Below are 20323 nucleotides of genomic sequence, written 5' to 3'. Positions count from 1 at the left end.
TACTTTGGATGCTGTTGTAGTCATGAAGCCTCTGAGCTGTGCATCTACTGGAGAAGAGTAGAAGGATTATTGAGTACAAGGAGAGGCCGTCTGGGGTTGGGTAATGTGATTTGACTTAATAACATGATTTCTCATTTGATGCCAGCAAGCTGGTTGGTCCAGAGACAGAGACAGTGGGACAATAAATCTATAAGCTTGCCAATAAACAGAGCAGAACAGTAACAAGTCCCACACTTTGAGGCAGCTGGGAGGATATCACTAAAATGACTGACCTTGGGGACCTGGATAATAGGAAAGAGGGAGACTAGGACAAGTTTGAGGGGCTGGGGTCCATGGAATCTGACACTTAAACAGGCAGGAGGTCATTGATTCCTCCCAGTAACCTTGCAAGTGGGTAATTTATTATTCCCAATTAATAGATGAAGAAACTGAGGCTAAGCGTAGTTGTATGATTTGCTCTGGCTCATAAAGCTTGTAAGAGATAGCAGCAGGACAGGGACCCAAGTTTGTTTAACAACTAAGAACAGTATTGTTTTCATAGAGAGGGAAGAGTGAAGTCATAAAAAGACCCATTTAAGCCAAGGAGGCCATGTACCCATCTAGGTAAACGTCGTGGCCCTCCACCTTCCCACCCCAGCCCTGGGGAAGCCCAGGGTGCCCTGTCCAGAGGCTCTGGAGACTGGGATCAAGTTGTCCCAATGTCATTTTGATGTGGTCCTATGTGCCAACATGACAGGTAAAGGTCACGGCTGCAGCGAGGGATTTCCCATCTGTTGATAATCAAGTCCTTCAGCCAATCACTCCAAAATTGAAATGCATGTTTAATAAGCTGCCTCTCTGCAACAAAGCAATTTAACTCACTGATAATTATGCAGGTCTACCTCTTGCTCTCAGGATGCTGGCTTCACTCACAGTGTCCTCGATGTGGCATATTCAAAACCCTTACATCTGCCGTGGGTGCTTAAATTCCCAGAGATGTGATTATTATTTTGGAAATGTCAAGAATTCAGAGTCCCACAAAAGGACCAGCTTTCCACTCGGTTTGGCAGTTATAGTTCAGTTACACTTGAACTTCAGACAATGAAGCTTTTTTTTTTTTTTAGTATAAGTAGGTCCCAAATATCACATGGGATAAATTTTTTTGTTAAGTATTCAAATTTGATTGGGCATCTTGTACTTTTATTTGCTAAGTCTGGCAGCTGTATTTTCCACAATGAATTAAGATTTCTACTCAGTCACAGATTTCAGCTGAATCTTTAACTCCAGGACAGCTGGAACCTCAAGCATATGAAAGAACTGTGGAATTAGTGAGGTCCAGCTTGTACTGGCCTTCGTTTTTGGTAGTTGCTCAAAGCAGCCAGGTTTATCCCATGGGATCCAGACTCTCAGCAAGAGTTGATTGGCTGGAGTGACCATGTGAGTTGAATTGGTCCAATTGGATCTGTTTCTGAGAACTGAAAGTCAGAGAAAGCCAGTTAGTCTTTGCAAGAGGTTGAAACTGAGGGGATGACTCATGAGATAGCCCATTCATTGTTTCTTCTGCAAATCTTCCCCTTTTCACTGAGCTAGGCTGAGTTTATTTTTGTTGCTTGAAAGCAAGGGGGCTCACCTGAGAAAGGGTGGTAATCCTAGACCGTATTTAGTAGAAGCATGCAGGAATCCTCTCCTGGGATTGCCATGCTCATCTCTTCCTCACTGTCTTATTTCTTCAGGCTGCTATAACAGAATATCACAGACTGGGTAGCTTATAAGCAATAGAAATTCATTTCTCAGAGTTCTGGAGCCTGAAAGTCCAACGGAAGGGTGCCAGCATGACTAGGTGAGGGCCTTCTTCTGGGTTGTAGACCTCTTGTGTCCTCACGTGCTGGGCTAGAGATCCCTCCAGAGCCTGTTTTATAAGGGCACTAATCCCATTCACAAGGGCTCCCCTCCTGGTTTAAACATCTCAGAAAGGCCCCACCTATTAATACTATCCCCTTTAGGGGTTAAGAGGACAACATATGAATTTTAGGAAGACACAAACATTTCAGATGATAGCACCTACCCACCCAAATGCTACTCATTCTTCAAGACTAGATTAAGTCCCATTTTCTCCACCTTATTCATCTAGCACATTTTAAAAAACTGATTGATTACCTGGTTATCAAGGGCTACCTGAACTGAAGGGCTTCCCTGGTTGCTCAGACAGTAAAGCAGCCACCTGCAATGCAGGAGACCCAGGTTCAATCCCTGGGTTGGGAAGATTTCCTGGAGAAGGAAATGGCAACCCGCTCCAGTATTCTTGCCTGGGAAATCCCATGGACGGAGGAGCCTGCCAGGCTACAGTCCACGGGGACACGACTGAAACGACTAAACAGCATGCACTTCGACTGAAATGTGAGTACATGAAATTCTATCAGAGAAGCAGGACTTAGTGGAAGCTATAAAGAAGACTTTGAAACCTTTCTCAACCTTTTTGTATTTCTCCACTTGAAAACTCCAGTACTTTCATTACCTGAGACCCTTCCAGGCTGCACCCTCACTGAGGCAGGACAGAGAACATTGTATCAGGATGCAGTATATTAACCTTCTGGTTGACTTCCACTTTTTTTTTTTTAACTTTTTCTACTACACTGGGGGCTTCCCTGGTGGCTCAGATAGTAAAGAATCGGCCTGCAATGCAGAAGACATGGACCTGGTGGGCTACAGTCCATGGGGTCGCCAAGAGTCAGATATGACCTAGAGACTGAACACCACCACCAAAGCATCATAAACCACCCTCCCCCAACAAGAAGACCTTCTTTCATAGAAGCTGGAAAGGGGCACGGGGCCTCAGGCCAGGAGAAAATATGGAGTTTCCTTCTCCTTGTTTCCTCAAATCTAGACTGGCTGGAAACCACAGAGCCTTCTCTAAGTCCACTTCCCCAACTAGCCCTTTGGGCCAGGCTGGCCGGCTTGCATCACACACCCAGCAGTGGGCACAGAATCACAGGAAGGGAGCCAGGTCCAGCAGGCTCTGCTCTGTGATGGAGTAATTGGGAAGAGGCTTGTGTTCTCGAGTCTAGGATGTGAAGGGGCGTCGTAGGTCCACCCGACAATAAACGTGATCTGAGGATCACTGCAGGCTCTGATCAGTGACAGGAGTTGTCTCCCTTTCTTGGGCTGAAACTATTAAAGGAGGGAGTAGCCAAAGACACCAGAAGTGATAAAAAAGATGAAAGTCCCTCTAACCCTATTGTGAGCAAGAAAAACCAGAGAAGGGCAGGAGGGCCGCCCCTTACCCCGCCCCTCCTAAAAATCAGAAAATATTTCTTGAGTTAATGTAAAGATTTTCTATAGTCTTCTCCTTTCCTTACCTAAATCCTGCCTGAATACTACCTCAAAGGATGGTCAGAGAGCAAGAAACAGTATCAAAAAGGACATAAAGATCAGAGATTAAAAAGCAGTATAAACGTTGCATTCCCCTCCCCCCATTAAAATCTACTGATAACTTCATAGAATCAACTCCTTTTAATCTTTTTTCAAGCAACATAAATCAGCAGGTAGCCCTATTAGAATGATTCGAATTTGGAGATGGAGAAATTTACTGAGAAAAGCATTTAATTTCCTTCTCTGGTTGGGGGCTGTATCTTCTCACTGGGAAAACCCATGTGATTTTAGAGATGCACATGGCCCAGATGGGCTACTTAGAGGTTAGAGGTAAGCCGATCTCCCAGAGGGGACTGACAGCGGGACCTCTCAGATCAGAGAAAAACACACGCCCATTTGGACAGGCAGTTAAGTGATGCCCCCACTTCTTGCAGACTCTCTGCTTTGGCAGCCTGGTGCTGTCAGAGCCACCCTTGAAAACATGAACACTGTAGAATATTTTTAAAATACCGATAAAAAAGAAAATTAAAATATAATTCAACCGCTCAGCTATTACCACTATCAGCATTCTTTTCTTTTTTAAAAAAATTTACTTATTTTTAATTGAAGGATAATTGCTTTATAGTATTCTATTGGTTTCCATCAAATATCAACACGAATCAGCCATAGGTTTACCCATGTCCCCTCCCACTTGAACATCCCTCCCACCTCCCTCCCCATCCCACATCTCTAGGTTGTTTCTGAACCCTGGTTTAAGCTCCCCGAGTCATACAGCAAATTCCCATTGGCTATCTATTTTACATATGGTAATGTATGTTTCCATGTTACCCTCTTCATACATCCCACCCTCTCCTTCCTCCCCTCACCCTCAGCCATGTCCTAAGTCTCTTCTCTAAATCTAATAGACATAGACCAATAGGTACTCTGAAAACAGGTTCATCAGTACTAAACTGTCATCATTTTTAATCATCTCTCTCCAGGTCTCTGTGTGTGTGTGTATGTGTGTGTGTGTGCACATGTGCTTCCTTAATGTGACAAGCCCTTGTTAGGTCATACCATATATATTAGTTTCTGTATCTATGTATCTACTTTTAAAAAATGACCAAACAATATCATGGTCACTTTTCTGTGGCATTAAAAACTCTCACAGAAAATCACTTTCAGTGGCTGCTGGGTATTCCAGTGTAGGAATGAGCCATCATTCAATTATTCACTTTCCTGTTATTGGACATTTAGATGGTGTCCAATTTTTCACTCTTATAAACAATTTGGGAATGAGAATTCTTTTAGCCATGCTTTTGTTCACATCTGTGATTATTCACCTAGGATACATTCTTGGAAGTGAAATAGCTAATTCAGACCTTGTAGGATTTTGAGGTTTGGGGGACAGCTATTTGCCATTGAGTTGTGGTAGTTCCCTTTGGCAGCGGTCATTTTCTCTGAAACTCCATGACTGGGCAGTACTGGGTCTTCAGCATGTCCTTGTCTAGTTGGGAGATGAAGTCCTTTACTGGGGGGCTCCCCAGTGGGCATCGAGCTTCACACCACAAAGATACCCTTCGTGTGAACACAGCCTTTGTTGGTCTCGCTTCCCTGTCTCACTTCCCTAACTTCCTCACTTGTCTTCCTGGGACCAGGTCCCAAAGAAACTCCTTGCATCCAAGTCCTTATCTCAGAGTGTGATTTTGAGGAAACCAACACCAAGTTTGGACTTCCCTGGTGGCTCAGTGGTAAGGAACCCGCCTGCCAATGCAAGAGATGCCAATTCAATCCCCTGGTTCAGAAAGATCAGGAAGATCTCCTGGAGAAGGAAATGGCAATCCACTCCAGTATCCTTGCCTGGGAAATCCCATGGACAGAGGAACCTGACAGGCTACAGTCCACTGGGTTGAAAAAAAGAGCTGCTCATGACTTAGCGACTGAACCACACCACTAACCAAGTTTAGGAAACCCGAACTAAGTCACATGGAAACGCATCAGAGGCAGGAGCCGTTCTTCCGCCGTGTCCTAATCTGCTGTGACAGAATGCCATAGCTGCTGCTGCATCACTTCAGTTTTGTCCAACTCTGTGTGAACCCATAGATGGCAGCCCACGAGGCTCCCCTATCTGTGGGATTCTCCAGGCAAGAACACTGGAGTGGGGTGCCATTTCCTTCTCCAAGGCATGAAAGTGAAAAGTGAAAGGGAAGTCGCTCAGTCATGTCCGACTCTTCGAGACCCCATGGACTGCAGCCTACCAGGCTCCTCCGTCCATGGGATTTTCCAGGCAAGAGTACTGGAGTGGGGTGCCATTGCCTTCTCTGGTGATGTGTTGAGTAGAGTCTAAATAGGAAAAAGGATGGAGACTGAAGCATTCAGCTGAGACCAGGCTGTGATGGACTCCATTTCCTGCGAAGAACTTTGGGCTTGGAGCTATTGGATGGAGCACTCTTTTTGTAATTAATTTTTTGGCCATGCTGAACAACATGTGGGATCTTAGTTCTGCAACCAGAGAGCAAACCCGTATTGCCTGCATTGGAAGCTTGGAGTCTTAATCACTAGACTGCCAGGGAATTCCCAGATGGAACACTTTTAAGAACAGAAATGACACACCCAGACTCATGTGGCAGAGTGGAAAAGAGACAGTAATGGGAGAGGTGGCAGGGAAGCCAATTAGGAAATGAGTGCAACTTGATTTGCCTCCATCCTGCCGTTTCTCTCACTCGCTCAGTGGAGATGGACCTGGGCTGACTGGCAAATCAACTGGGCACCTCCCCTGGGATCATCATTTCAGCAACTGGCGGTTCTTCCTATAGATGAGCCGGGTTTGCAGAGCAGCCTACGGACTGTCCTGATCTATAAATATCTTCTCTGGCTCCTTTCAGTCCTCCCCCAAGTGCTCTAGGTAAAAGCCTTTTCTAGAATTCAGACAATCAGAGAAACCGCCAAAGCCTCTGCTTGGGGAAGGAGGGGGTGGAGAGAGGGGCAGTGCTTAGGGATATAGGTGGTGGAGCTGTGCATATTTGAGCTGTCAAGACTAGAGAGAGGAGACCTCCAAGAGGGGAAACTGAGGCTAAGAGATGAGCCCCTTGCAATCATATGGCCCCACCTTAGGTCCTGTGCAGTAGCTGCTTCTGTTGTCTAATGTTCTTCCCCCAGGGAGACAATTGGAATACTGTGCATGTGTGCGTGTTAAGTCTCTTCAGCTGTGTCTGACTCTTTGAGACCTCATGGACTGTATGTAGTCCACCAGACTCCTCTGTTCATGGGACTCTTCAGGCAAGAATACTAGAGTCTGTTGCCATGCCCTCCTCCAGAGGATCTTCCCGACCCAGGGATCGACCCTCATCTCCTAAGTCTCCTGCATGGGCAGGCGGGTTCTTTACCACTATCGCCACCTGGGAAGCCCTGGAATACTGTGCCCTACTCTTCAAGTCTGCTTACCTGTCATCTTCTCAGTGAAACCTACCACGACCACTTATTCACTGCGGCACCTGCTCTTCCCTCACCTGCACTTTCTTCTGCGTTTTGCCACTGTACTTCTCACCTCCTAATATACAAGGTCATTAACTGTCTGTTTCTACCCCATTAGCTTCTCAAGGTAGGACCCACGTCTACTTTGTTTGCTGGTGATCCTAAGTTTCTAGAAAGTGCTTGGCAACAGCAGATGCTCAATGAGTATCAGCTGGACTAACCATACTCTCTTTCTCGAGTCATGGTTGCCTTTAATGGCAATTTTCAACTGGTCTCACTGATGTTAAAGACAGGTATAAATATGGCAGAGGGATAATAATGATGATAATAATCTTTAACTGAGTCACAATTCAATTGGTAAAGAAGAACTTTAAAACCTGTAAATCCATTCTCAAACATTTAATGAATTACTTCTCTAAAAACGTTGGTCCCTAGGCAGCTTTGTCTGATAGAAACATAAAATTTTAAAATATATTTTAAAATATATTAAAACATTTTTGTTTTAAAAAATTTAAGTATATGTTTAAAATTTTCTAGTAGCTCCCCTAAAAGTAAAAATAAACAGGTGAAATTAATTTTAATAATTATTTTGTTCAGTCCAACATAGCAAAATATTATCATTTCTGAATATAATAAATATAAAAGTAATTGATGAGATAGTTTACGTTCTTTTTTTCTTTTCTCAAATCTTTGAAAGTCAGTCTGTATTTTATGCTTTCAGCACATTTTGATTTGTACTAGCCATGTTCTTTTTGTTTTTTGAAGTATAACTGATTTACAGTGTCGTGTTGGTTTCTGTTGTACAGCAAAGTGATTCAGTTATACATATATATACCCTTCCCATAATCTGTTCCAATATGGTTGATCGCAGGATACTGAATATAGTTCCCTGTGTTATGCAATAGGACTTGTTGTAAACCTTCTACATATAATAGTCTGCATCCGTGCCATAGCCACATTTAAAGTGCTCAGCGGCCGCATGTAACTAGTGGCTACTGACAGGGTAATTTGAGAAGGAAGATATTAGTCCTTTCCCTCTGGGAGTCACATGTGAGCCAATAACTGCAGCTCCGTGGTGTGTCCGTATCCAAGAACAGAGACAGGAACTAGGTACTAAGAGGAGACCAACAAAGAGGTGATTAGTTCTGCTTTAGGGGAGGGAAATTGGCAAAGACATAAAAAGTTGGGTCATATAAGATATATCTTAATACTTAGCAGGTACGTATGGGAGCATGTGTAGCTTTCTCTACTATCAATGAAATGAATTAAACTAATGTCAGAGTTTTATCTGATACAATTAAATTAGTAAAAATGAAACTAAGGAAGTTGATACACTCATGAACCAACCTTCCCTGGTGGCTCAGATGGTAAGGAATTTGCCTGCAGTGTTGGAGAACTGGGTTTGATTCCTGGGTTGGGAAGATCCCCTGGAGAAGGGAATGGCTACTCACTCCAGTATTCTTGCCTGGAGAATTCTGTGGACACAGGAGCTTGGCGGGCTACAGTCCAGGGTGTCCCAAAGAGTCGGACGCTGCTGAGAGACTAATACTTCTACTTTTTTTCACACTCATGAATGGCTAGTGGAGGTGACGCTGGTACAGCACTTTTGGAAAGCATTTTGGGAATATGTCTCAAGCACTGAAAGAGGCCCTTACATCCTTTACTCCGTCAAACCCATTTCTGGGAATTCATCCTTAGAAGTAATTCAAAACGAAGGGGAAAAAGAGTGTGTGACATTGCTCATTTTAATGTTACTTAAAAAACAAAAAAACTGGAAGTGACTTAAACGAATAATAAAAGGGTGCCTCTATTTGGAAGACTATCTCAGAGAAAATATACCAACCTTGGAAATGTACCAACTTTGGAAATGCTAACGATGATAAGGGAAAATATTGAAACTAAAGTTATATCTATTTTGTGTCTTTAACTCTGTAAATATTATCCAAGCATCCTTAAAAAAACTGCGAGGAAGCATGGAATGATTTTCTTGTATAGTGAGATTGTGGTCATTAAAGATGACCTCTATACCTCACGGTCCTCCGTGGGGCCCAGTTCATAGGAGGCCCTCAGCTGGGAATCATATCTAACCTTCTTAACGGTGATACAGGGATGAAAGGCAGGGTAATCATTCCCATTTTACAGATGAGGAAGCTGATGCCCTGGAAAGGGTGAACTGCCCAGAGTTTTCGGCAGTGATCAGGTCAGGGCAGACCTCACACCTTCCACCCCCACGTCAGTGCCTTTCCAGTCCCCATAGGGCTGCTCCGCCACTACTGCAGACAGGAAGGAGACCGATTCCTCTCCATTCACCCAGTTTCCTCCCCATCTCTGGAGACATAGCTGGGGTAAATGGCCCCCAAATATCCCAGTCCCAGAATCTGCAAATACATTAGCTCCTGTGGGAAAGGGAAATTAAGGAGCATGGAACTAAGCTTGGTAATCAGTTGACCTTGAGATCGGGTGATTTTGCTGCATTATCCCAATGGGCCAAGTGTAATCACAAGTCCTTATAAGTGGAAGAGGGAAGCAGGTAAGAGCAGACTAGCGATGCAGCATGAGAAAGACTTCTCCCAAAGTGGCTGGTTTTGAAGATGGAGGAGGGACTGCCAGCCAAGGAATACTGGTGGCCTCTAGAAACTTGAAAGTGCTTCTCCTCAAAGCCTCTAGAGAGAATTCAGCCCTGCTAACACTTTGACTGTTAGCACAGGGAGACTCAGTTTGGACTTCCGACTTCTAGGACTGGAAGAGAATAAAGTTTTGTCTTAAGCAACTAAGTTTGTGGTGATCTGTTATAGCAGCAATGGGAAGCTAATATGGTGAATACTTCTGGGTTCCTGGCTGGGAAACTCTGAAAAGAGAATATTATGAACCCCCTCAGTGAAGGAGATGTGTGAGCAAAGCTCCCTGTTTGTCATTAGTCATCATGTGTGTGTGTGTGTGTGTGTGTGTGTGTATATCTGTGTGTGTGTGCGCTCAGTTGTGTTTCTTTGAGACCCCATGTACTGTGGCCCACCAGGCTGTTCTGTCTATGGGATTTCCCAGGCAAGAATATTGGACTGGGTTGCCATTTCCTCCTCCAGGGGATTTTCCTGACCCAGGGATCAAACCCACATCTCCTTTGTCTCCTGCATTGGCAAGCAGATTCTTTACTACTGAGCCACCTGGGAAGCCCAGTCATCATGCTTAGTTTAGCTATTTACTAAAAATCCAACGAACAACTTACCCTTCAACTGTAATTCCATCACCTTTAAGCCTAAATCTCTTGTTTTTAGGTAAAGTTCCCAGGTATAGTTCCTAATGAAGCATTGCTTGGAAGGATCCTAAAGAGAAGTCTGATGAAGCCTCAGGACAAGCCTCTTCTGTGGGCATTGTATTCCCATTTCACAGATGCAGAAACTGAAGCCTAAGAGGGAAAGGTCCCACACTGTCAATGTGGGACACTGACAGTGAATGACACAGCCAGGGCTTGAATCCAGGTCTGCCTTGCCTGTCTCTTTCTTATACAACACACTCTGGCCTGAACTCCCTTTTTCCTGAATGTGTTGTAGAGGAACTTCATATTCTCTCTGTAGAGACTCACTCCATCACTCTGGTTCTGATGCTAAGTTACCACACAGGCTTTCTGTGTTGCCTGGACATGAGCTTTCATTTCCCCCAGGGAGGCCTTGCCTCCTTAATTAGATCACACACCCCGAGAAGCAGCTCTAACTCCTTCCAAATTCTGCTCAGTGCTGGAAGCCAGCGTCAGGGGCTCACAGGATTCCTAGTGGAGGAAAGAATGAAATCTACCAGGACAGAGGAGAGACCCCTTCCTCTATTTTGAATCTGTGGGGAATTCTCATCCTCCTTCCCTGAAATCCTGAACCCACTTTTACAATTGGTCACTGCTGGGTATTAGCAAAAGGTGTGTGCACTAACCTAGAAATTCTTTCAGTAGAGGTTTTAAAATTTCAACATCAAAGGCGGGAAATGCTTGGTAGTCTTTGATGTGCATGAGGGAAGTCAGCTAGACCTTTGAGATGGGGGCACAAGCCACACACACACACTTTTTTTTTTTTAACCAAGTAGGAAAGATTCTCTCTGCTTCCTCCATCTTCAAATATTGGTCAGTTTAATTCCTGGGAGACTGGCTATCCTAGGTGGGTGGAGAAAGTTTCTTCAGATCTTTTGCTTTACTTAGCTTAGTAATCCCCTTCAAAGAGAATTCCTGCTTCCCTCGATTGCAAATAGTGCTACAAAAAGGGCTGGCAGAGGTTCTGCAGCGACGCGGAGCAGCAAAAAATACATTGGCTTCCAAAGCCAGAGAACTAGGGCTTCTCCAAAGTCATGCACCTAATCCGTCACCTCAAATACACCTTCCCATTTCCATGAAAGTGCTCAAAGTCCATTTAACTGAGAAACTGATGTGTGTCCCAGAGATGGTTTGTGCAACCAACTGCTTGTGAATCTGAGAGGCGAGGGCGTCAGAAGGGCGAGCATCTGAGATATTTTAATATTCAGTATTTCCAGACTCAGCAGGCAGGAGGCTAAATCTGTCTGCTGATGGGCAGGCATGAATTATGAAACCACTCACGTAGGTTGAGAGGTTGCCCGGAGCTGGGGAAGTGTTGCTACCAGTGTCTCTGCAAGTGGGTTGGGGGAGGGGTCGCTCCCTGGTCCAGAGGGAAGATCCGGGGAGGACAGATGGGTGATCACAGTGAGGGTGTGGCCTGCACACAATGGTACCACTACGGGCTTCCCAAATCCTGGGCCCTAAGACAAGGTGGGTGGTGCGATCAGAAAACAGAAGAGGACCCACAGGACAGCCCCCACTTTCTGCAGGGCTGGAGGGAGATACTGTCCCCTCATAGCTAAAGTTCACAGGGGACTGACCTTTGAGGGGTCCAGGAATTAAACAAGACCCCCTTTCTAAGCTGGACCTTGATGCCTCCTGGCAGACTGGGGGATGCCCTAGTGTGAAGCTGTGGGCTGGGAATCAAAGCCTAATCATCAGGGGGAGGAAACTGAAGGCTAGGGGCAGGGCAGGAGATGGTGGTGGTAGGTTGTGAGCCAATTCCCTGAGATAATATTTAATAGAAACAAATCAATAATAAACCACTTTTGATGTTCTGTGTCTGTGATGGTGCTAAGCACATTAGACATATTTTCTCAATTCTTCATGACAATCCTGTTCATTGGATATCATTACTCCCACATTTCCAGATGAGAGGCAAAGTGGAAAACTCCAGTGTCATCATCACCATGTCTTTGGTGGTTAACAGTCATGTAATTCTTCATGTAACACAGGCATTTTATGCACATTATCTCACGTAGTCTTCACACTTAAGAGGTAAATTTTATTATTCTTATTTTCATTGTACCACTGAGGAATATGAGGCTTAGAGTGGGTAGGTGCCAGTTAGCTTTTCCAATGTAGCAAATCACCCCCAAATTCAGAGGCTTGAGTCAACAATCACTTATTTAGTTTTTAATGCAGTGACTTGGCAATTTGGGCTGGGATCTGCTGGGTGGTTCTTCTGGTCGCAGCTAGTCCAGGGAGAACACTGTGCATCCGTGGTCAGATACTGGTCAGCTAGGAGGCTCTGCTTTGAGGTCATGATTGGCTGTGGGCTGGGATAATGGTGCAGACTGGTCCACGTGTGTTTCATCAGCCAGCAGGCTAGATTGAACTTGTGGCTGGGCAGGAGTTTGAGAGAGAGAGAGAGAGAGAGAGAGAGAGAAAACATGCAAGGTCTCTTGAAGCTCCAGCTTGGAACTGGTACCACATCACTTCTGAATTTTATTGACTAAAGCATATCCATGAGTAGCCCAGAATCAAGGGATGAGGAGCATAGACTCCTGACGGGAGGAGTCATGTGAAATTCCAGAGCAAAGAGTGAATGTAGGTATAGGGAGGGGGTGGGGAACAGGGGTCATTTTATCCATATATCACTGGGAGAATATGGGGAATGTGTCCAGGTGAAGAGGGTTTCCCAGGCAGAAAGAACAGAATGAGCAAAGCCCCCTTAAGACAGCTAAAAAGTTTTTGAAAAGTAGGCTGATGTGTTTGCAATATAGGAGGAGGTGGTTGGAACAGTTAGGGCTGATATGCTATTCTGAGCACATCTAGGTTAACTCAGTCCTCACAATAATTCCACAGGTTAGCACTCTGTTTACCTCCCCTCTTTCTAGATGGGGAAACTGAGCCATGAACAATACCCTGAGTCACACAATCAGAAGCAGCAGGCTCAGGATTCCAACTCTAGTCCAGCTAGGAAGCCCACACCCTGAACCACTAGCTGCATGGCTGCCACCGCAAAGGTGGAAGAAAGAGCTTGGAAAAGATGGGCCTAGTATAGGGTGTGAGGGCCAAATGCTGAAACCATTTTCCTTAGAGGCCTAGGGAGAATTCAGTTCAGTCCAGTTGTTCAGTTGTGTCCGACTCTTTGGGACCCCATAAACTGCAGCACACCAGGCTTCCCTGTCCATCACCAACACCCAGAGCTTGCTCAAAGTCATGTCCATCAAGTTGGTGATGCCATCCAACCATCTCATCCTCTGTTGTCCCCTTCTCCTCCTGCCTTCAATCTTTCCCAGCATTGGGGTCTCTTCCAATGAGTCAGAGATTCCTTGTCACCTTCTATTTGCCCAAGATTAGGACTGTTTATTTCTCCATAGAGGTGGGAAGGAATAAGTCTTTCTGACTTTATGACCCTACCCACGGGTGTACAGTAGTGTCAAACGTATTCTCTAAGAGGCTTTTGTTTTAAAGCAACAGAAACTGATCCTACCTAGCTTAAGTTTAAATTGAAGTATTTCTTAGGAAAGTCCTGGGATAATTCACAGAATGAAGTGACCTTAGAAAGAGCAAGAACAGACAGGCCCCTGGGACCTCAGTGGCAGGAGTTCGTGGGCTCACTTTCCAGTTTGCTGCCAGCCACATGACTCAGTTCTAAAGACCACCCACACTATGTCTTTCTGTTTACATCCTGACTTCCCATGAGAGAGAATCTGGCACAATTTGGGTCATGTGTTTTTACACTGGACGCTTTGGGTCTGGCTAGTGGAATAGTGATGTGAGTGTAGCCGTGGCCGCTGGGGGCGTCACTGCGAAGCCATTCCACTCAGAGTCTACAGCTTGGTGACAGGATTAATTCCAAGCAACATTACCTACCTCTAACCTCACAGTTCCAAGGACACATCCCTTCCCAAGGAAAGCAGTAGGCCTTTCTCTCCTAAGGATCCCAAAGTTCCAGAAATTCTGATTAATCTCACATCCTGCAGATATAAATTCTCGGCGAGAGCATTGGAATGTGGCTTTATTAATTTATTTACTAATTGCTTTTACTTATTAACTGCATTTTTTGAGTCCAGCAAATTGCTTTCATTAAATTGTAACAATCCAAGGCAGATGATAACTTTAAGCTCAAACAATTTTGCCATGCAAAGATTATATTTCTATAATAGTGCTTTTCAATCCTGACTTCCTAAGTGATCAGGTTATAAAATACTTATTAGTAGTTCGAAGGCATTACTTTTGTGAATTCAATATCTTCTCTAGCATAGATGCCAGGGCAGGCAGTTCTACTTGGTTGATTTCACAATGTGGTGTTCCAAGTGTTTCCTTAGGGGTGAACATGAGTGTTATAGATGGTTAGCATTTTGTCTGAGCATCGTGTATGATTTGTTCCAAGACTGAAAAGCCAACTTGCACAGATTAAACAAAGTCCAAGTTTCTTAAAAAACTGGCTATTTACATTTCCAGAAGGGAGCTTCTTATCCATGGCACAATTGGCTACCGTAGAAATGTTTTATAATAGTGATCATTCTGATTCTTGACATAAATAAAATTTTTGTGGGAATAGAATTGATTTGGAAGGTATTTGGGTTGGGAATTTAAGACTCAGATACTCAAAAGACTTGACTTTGCCACCAATCATTCCCTATTTGACCTTGGACAAACAGCCTAGCATCTCTATACTATATTTATTTCAATATGTCAAACTGGGATTGGTAAATATCAGTTAGGAAAGTGTTCAGCTACAAATAATGGAAAACCTGATAGGGGTTTATTTTCTAACCCAATAAGTCAAGAGTCAGGAAGTCTAGAGTTGGTGTGTTGAACAGACGATGTTATTAGGACCCTGTCCCTGTCTCTATTCCTGTCATCAGCCCATGGCTTTTGTCCCTATTGTGGCAAGATGGTTGCCACACCTTCAGAAGGAAAAAGAGACAAAGGGCAAGGGTCAAAGGGAAATGTTAGCTGAGTTTGTTACCCCTGTTTTTAGGGACGAGACAAATGTCTTAGAAGCCTCCCCAAATAGTCTTATCCTATCATATTTGCTAGAACTGAAGTATGGCCACCTAAACCTGCAAAGGAATCTGGGAAGGTGATTTTTTAAATCTGGGTGTTTTGAAGCCCTGAGTGAAATCAGGACTCTGTTGGTAAAGAAGAAGAATGGATATTAGTTAGGAACCTAACCACATTCTTTTAACCCCAAAAGAGCAGAAGGAAACTGTCATTTTATTGGTTCACTTACTGGTCTTCTCCCAGGTGGCAAACATCGTATGAAGCCCTTTTCACCACTCATCTCAATTTCATTTTTTTTGACCATGCAACATGGCTTGTGGGGTCTTAGTTCCCTGACCAGGGATTGAACCTGGACCCTTGGCAGTGAAATTTTGGAGTCCTAACCATGAAACTGCCAGAGAATGTCTTCAATTTAATTCTTACACATGCATATATGATGGGTCTATAGAGATGAAAAAACTGAGGCTCAGAGACGTGTTGTGAATTGCTCAAAATTGCAGAGTGGGATGAATTAAAAAAATCTCTCCTCTCTCTGTTGTTTGGAAGGTCTGGAGGGGATCTCAAAGTTATTCTGAATGTTTGTTGTTGGCCTATGGAGGAGGGGCTAAAGCATTTTTTTCTCCCTTCCCATTTTACTCCACCTCCCCAAAGGAGGGTTGGGACTGGGGGTTGGGAAGGAGCTCCCAGAGGCCCAGAACCTCCCCCATGAGCTCCCATGTGATGTTTGGAGTTGCTGGGACTCTTGTCCAGACCTGTGCTTCCCTGATGACATGATTCATTGTAGATTTCCTGTGGCGGTCTCCATCACCTCCCTACAACATGGGAGCAATATCACCTGGTCATGGTCTCCCCAATGCAGACTTCATGCTGGCCACCTGCAGTGATCTGAGGGAAATGGAACAGGATCCAGCTGCTCCCACTGCTCTAACAAGCAGATAACTTTGATTAATTGACTCTTGCAAAAGAAGTGGTATAAATCAGCGGTCCCCAACATTTTTGGCACCAGGGATCAGTTTCATAGAAGACAATTTATCCACAGACCAGGGGACGGATGATTCAAGCCCTTTACATTTATTATGCTGCTGCTGATCAGAGAGCAGGCGGAGCTCAGCTGCTAATGCGAGTGATGGGAGTGGCTGTAAATACAGATGAAGCACCGCTTGCCTGCACGCTGCTCACCTCCTGCTGCTCGCGACACAGTCTGGTTCCTGGTACAGCTCCAAGACCCAGGAGCTGGGGATCCCTGATGTAAACAGTCAAGCACATGGTGCTGGAAGCAAAGTTGCTGCCTTTGAATCCCTTTGCACTTCCCAGCTATGTGACTTGCCAGTTACTTGATGACTCTACGCCTCAGTTTCCTCATCTGTGAAATAATAAATAATAATGCCTATGTCATGGAGCTGTTGTGAGACTTTTCGTACATAAAGCACTGAGTATAATGCCTACATGAGTGCCTAAGGGAGCTCTTCCTGAAGGGCCTCCCTCTCTTTTAGTGATCTTTGTGATTAACCTGCTTTTATAGATTCATTCTTTTGAATCTTGAAAGTCACATTTCAAGATGGGATGGTTCTTCAGTTACTATTTGTTTTTAATGAATCCTGTAGTTATCAATGAATGCCTCAGTTCCTGCTATTAATGCAGAAAAAGAAAAATAATAGCTAATATTTGTACTCTTACTCTTCTACCTTTCTAAAATACAGATGAACGGTACTGTGTGAGGTGGGGCCCCTGGAGTTAGGCAGTATGGTGGCCCTGGGATTAGCCAACTTGGGAAGGATGGCTTGGTAAATAGCGAAGATCACTTTGTTTTCTTCACAGTTGGGGCTAAGCCAGCAGGCTTTAGATCCACTATTTTCCTTGGTGCCAACCCTACTTTCTGTACACATTTTTCAGTCATGTGTGTATATATGCACAGAATGGTGAAATTTGCACCTTTCTCAACATGAATCATCACCTTCAGCATGCTGCCTTTCTGCTTGTCCCCAGTTCACAGCTCCTGCCCACTAGAACATCCCATGGGGACAAGAGGTCAAAGCACCTCCATTGCCATGGTAGCACGCAAGTCACTCCCCAACTTGGGTCTTGGCTTCCCCTTCTAAGAGATGATCTATAGGGTCCCTCTCAGCTCTACAGTTTTCCAATATTCACTGAAAGGTTCTCTTGGATTTTAGAAGCACAACCTGCTCGGAAGATTTTAGTTTTGAATTTTTCCTTTTGAGGATTGCCTTAATGGATTAGGCATCTTATTGTTGCTGAAAGAAACTATTGAGAAAGTGAAGACTGAAGCGTCTTTTCCTTCCTCAAATGTGATGCTTAAATAAAATTCAGTTTCATGGCACAAACACACAGAGTTGAAATGGCTGAGGCCTCTCCTATCTTCGAGCAGTCCCAGAGGAGGCTGCAAGCAGCAGGACATCTCTTCCACCAGATGGGCTGCTGGGCTTGGAGAGCCAAGCAGACGCAGAGAATAGAGAAATCAGTTGCAGAAATGAGGAAAGGCTGGTTGCTGGGTTGTCAGTTTATTCTCTCCGCTGAATATAGCCAGCCGGGAGGCCACAGAGAAGAGGAAGAAGATCAATCATGCTGAGAGGCTCTCAAACGGGAGCTGGCGGGCCATGACGTCCCCAGTCACAGTTCAGGGTCTGATGGGAAAATGGTCCATTGAGCTAACTTTGGATGCAAGACCTTGAGAGCAGGGCTAGCCCTGAGGAACATTGGGACAAGGCAGGTTAGCTGGTACCCCATCCCCCTTTGGTGGTGTTGCCTCATTCTTCTTGGGACTGTGAACAGCCTTGGCTATCCAGGGCTTCTCACTGCCTCCAGAGCCCCTTCCACCATGCCTTCCTTAGGCCAGTCTTAATTTTTCCAGTGACACCCTTGATTTCAATTTTTTTTCCTGCCCCTTTCCTCTCACCATCAATTTTCTTAAAAATTTCCTTGGGAGATAAATATGGTGGAGTAGAAAAAATAATGGATTCAGTCTTGAACAGTAAGCTTGGGGCTTTTGCTCATAACAATGGGAGCTTGGGGGAGTTACTTTGTTTCCCTCAGCCTCAGTTTTCTTATCTTTGAGATGGGTACAGTGATATGAAACATATAGCAGGGTGGAAAGAATTAAATGAGACACGAAGGTTACCTAAACAAAACAAAACCCCAGGAAATGTCTTTCTTCCGTCCTGTTCCATCTTCTACATCCTGCACATTAGAATCTATAGAATTAAAAATATGTATACTGGTGCCTAGGATCCACCCCATTCCCCGTGGGAAATCAGCACTCTTTAACAGCTCTTCAGATGATGGTGTGCAACCTGGGGTGAGACCCACTGCCCTCCATCACTGTTGATTAAGGGTTTGCTACTCTGTACTCAATGCCAATTCTATTCGCATCTCATGGGACCCAACTCCCAAAGTCAGTCGGTCATTCTTCTGTGTTTTAGTCTGATGAATAGCTGGGAATTAATCGGGGTTTGTGTGCTGGAGTGCTCCTCTGAGTCCTGGACATTTGTTTTCAGTGGCACCCAAACAGGAGTGGAAATATATTCTCTTCGGGCACTAAGAGGAGGGAGACAGTAGATAAAGACTCCCTAAGATGTTGTGGCAGAGATCATTGGCTGAAAAATGAGACCGTCTCTGAGATGTTGACTGAGAATCAGAGGGGCCAGGTAGGGCTGGTGAGATGGTTGGGTGGATTTCCTGTCTTCGTTCAGCACTGCTGAAGGGGGAAACTAGGCATCCAGGCTGAAATGAAATTGGTACATTTAGAAATCAGGGGACTGATAGTCATAGGGATTCCAAGGTGCTATGGAAGATGAGCGTGTGTCTGATCCTGGGAAGGAAGGCAGGTGTTTATGACTGAAAATGGTTTCCTGAGCTGCTCCTTCTCCCTCCCAATCACACACAACAGGAGACCTTCAAACTGTATCCTCCTGACCTACCTGGAGGTCATCTGCAGAAAATTCCCATATAGTCCAAATCTTTCTGCATTTCTCTCCCTGAGGGTGTTCTCCAGCCATGGGCACTTGGTCCTCACTTGGTGGCAGGTGGATGTATTGGGAAGTTAATGGCTTTGGGGACCTGCCTCCAAGGAAGGATGCAGTTGGTGAATGAACATCCCAGTGTCCCTGGCCTTTGGTGTGATGATCCTGAAGCATGTTCTGCAGCTGTTTATCAGCAGGTGTCCTGTCTGACCGAGCCCCAGATGACTCATCAAGAACCCTTTGCTGGCCTTCCTCCCTTCCCTGTCTCACTTTCTCTCTCCCTCCCTGTCCTTAAATAAGCTACTTGGGCTCCATCTTTGTTTCAAGGTCTACTTCTGTGGGAAAACTAGCATCTTTTATCAGCCTTTTCTTATTCACAGGAGTTTTACATCTCTGTTCACACATCCGTTTGGTGAGATGGTTGGGTTGATGTTCTCTGGAGGGACATTATGGAGCTCACCACTTTATGCTTTCCTTCTGAAGTCTTCATGGATAAGGAGAGGAAGGAAACCATGCTAAGTGCAGTGTGCAGGTTCTGACCCCAAAAAGCTTCTGATATTCGTTTTTCAAAAATGGAAGGAAATAAGTGTATCATATCAGACTGTACTACACATTGTAAGGGCACACACTGTTATATGAAAATTTCATTTTGGTCATACATGAATATATTTACATGTTGGTGAACTATTAATACATTTTTTAACATGGATCATGGTCAAAAATTTTGGAAGTCATTGCATTAGTCGGCATTTATTTATTTATTTATATTTTACTGTCCCAGGATCAATTCTTCCCATTTTCCTTTAGTAATAGCACCTTGATATTCCATTCAACAAGGAAAAGATACTTGCCCCTAATCGGATATAGTCTTGGTGGGGCTGTCAATGAAGGTTCCATCATTCTTCGGGCAACAGATGGTCACATGACCCACAGATGGTCAATCAGATGATTGCTCCAGGAAATTGAACCTAGAAAGGGCATAAGCAAGGGCTGAAAATAATTGAAGATGCTTCATTCAAAGGGGATATTTCTTATTTTTCCTGCTAGCTAGACCTTTGAAGTTCCTTGACTTTTTTCCTTCCAAGATATGGCTGTTCAGCCATTGGGTTGGTTCTGTGAAATATCTGTAGACCACTTCTCTATTTTTTTTTTTTTAACCACTTAGGTAGATTGAGCTGTTTCCTATTGCTAGAAATGAAAGAAACTTCCCATACCTGAGGGCACTGGAGTTATTGAACCCTAACTCTACTATTTC

The sequence above is a fragment of the Bos grunniens genome, chromosome 14 (genome assembly GCF_055505025.1).
Source record: "Bos grunniens cultivar Pamir isolate PY7600 chromosome 14, Bosgru_T2T1.0, whole genome shotgun sequence".
Classification (NCBI taxonomy): Eukaryota; Metazoa; Chordata; class Mammalia; order Artiodactyla; family Bovidae; genus Bos; species Bos grunniens.
The sequence above is the reverse complement of the archived record's forward strand: the minus strand, read 5'-3'. Positions refer to the sequence as shown.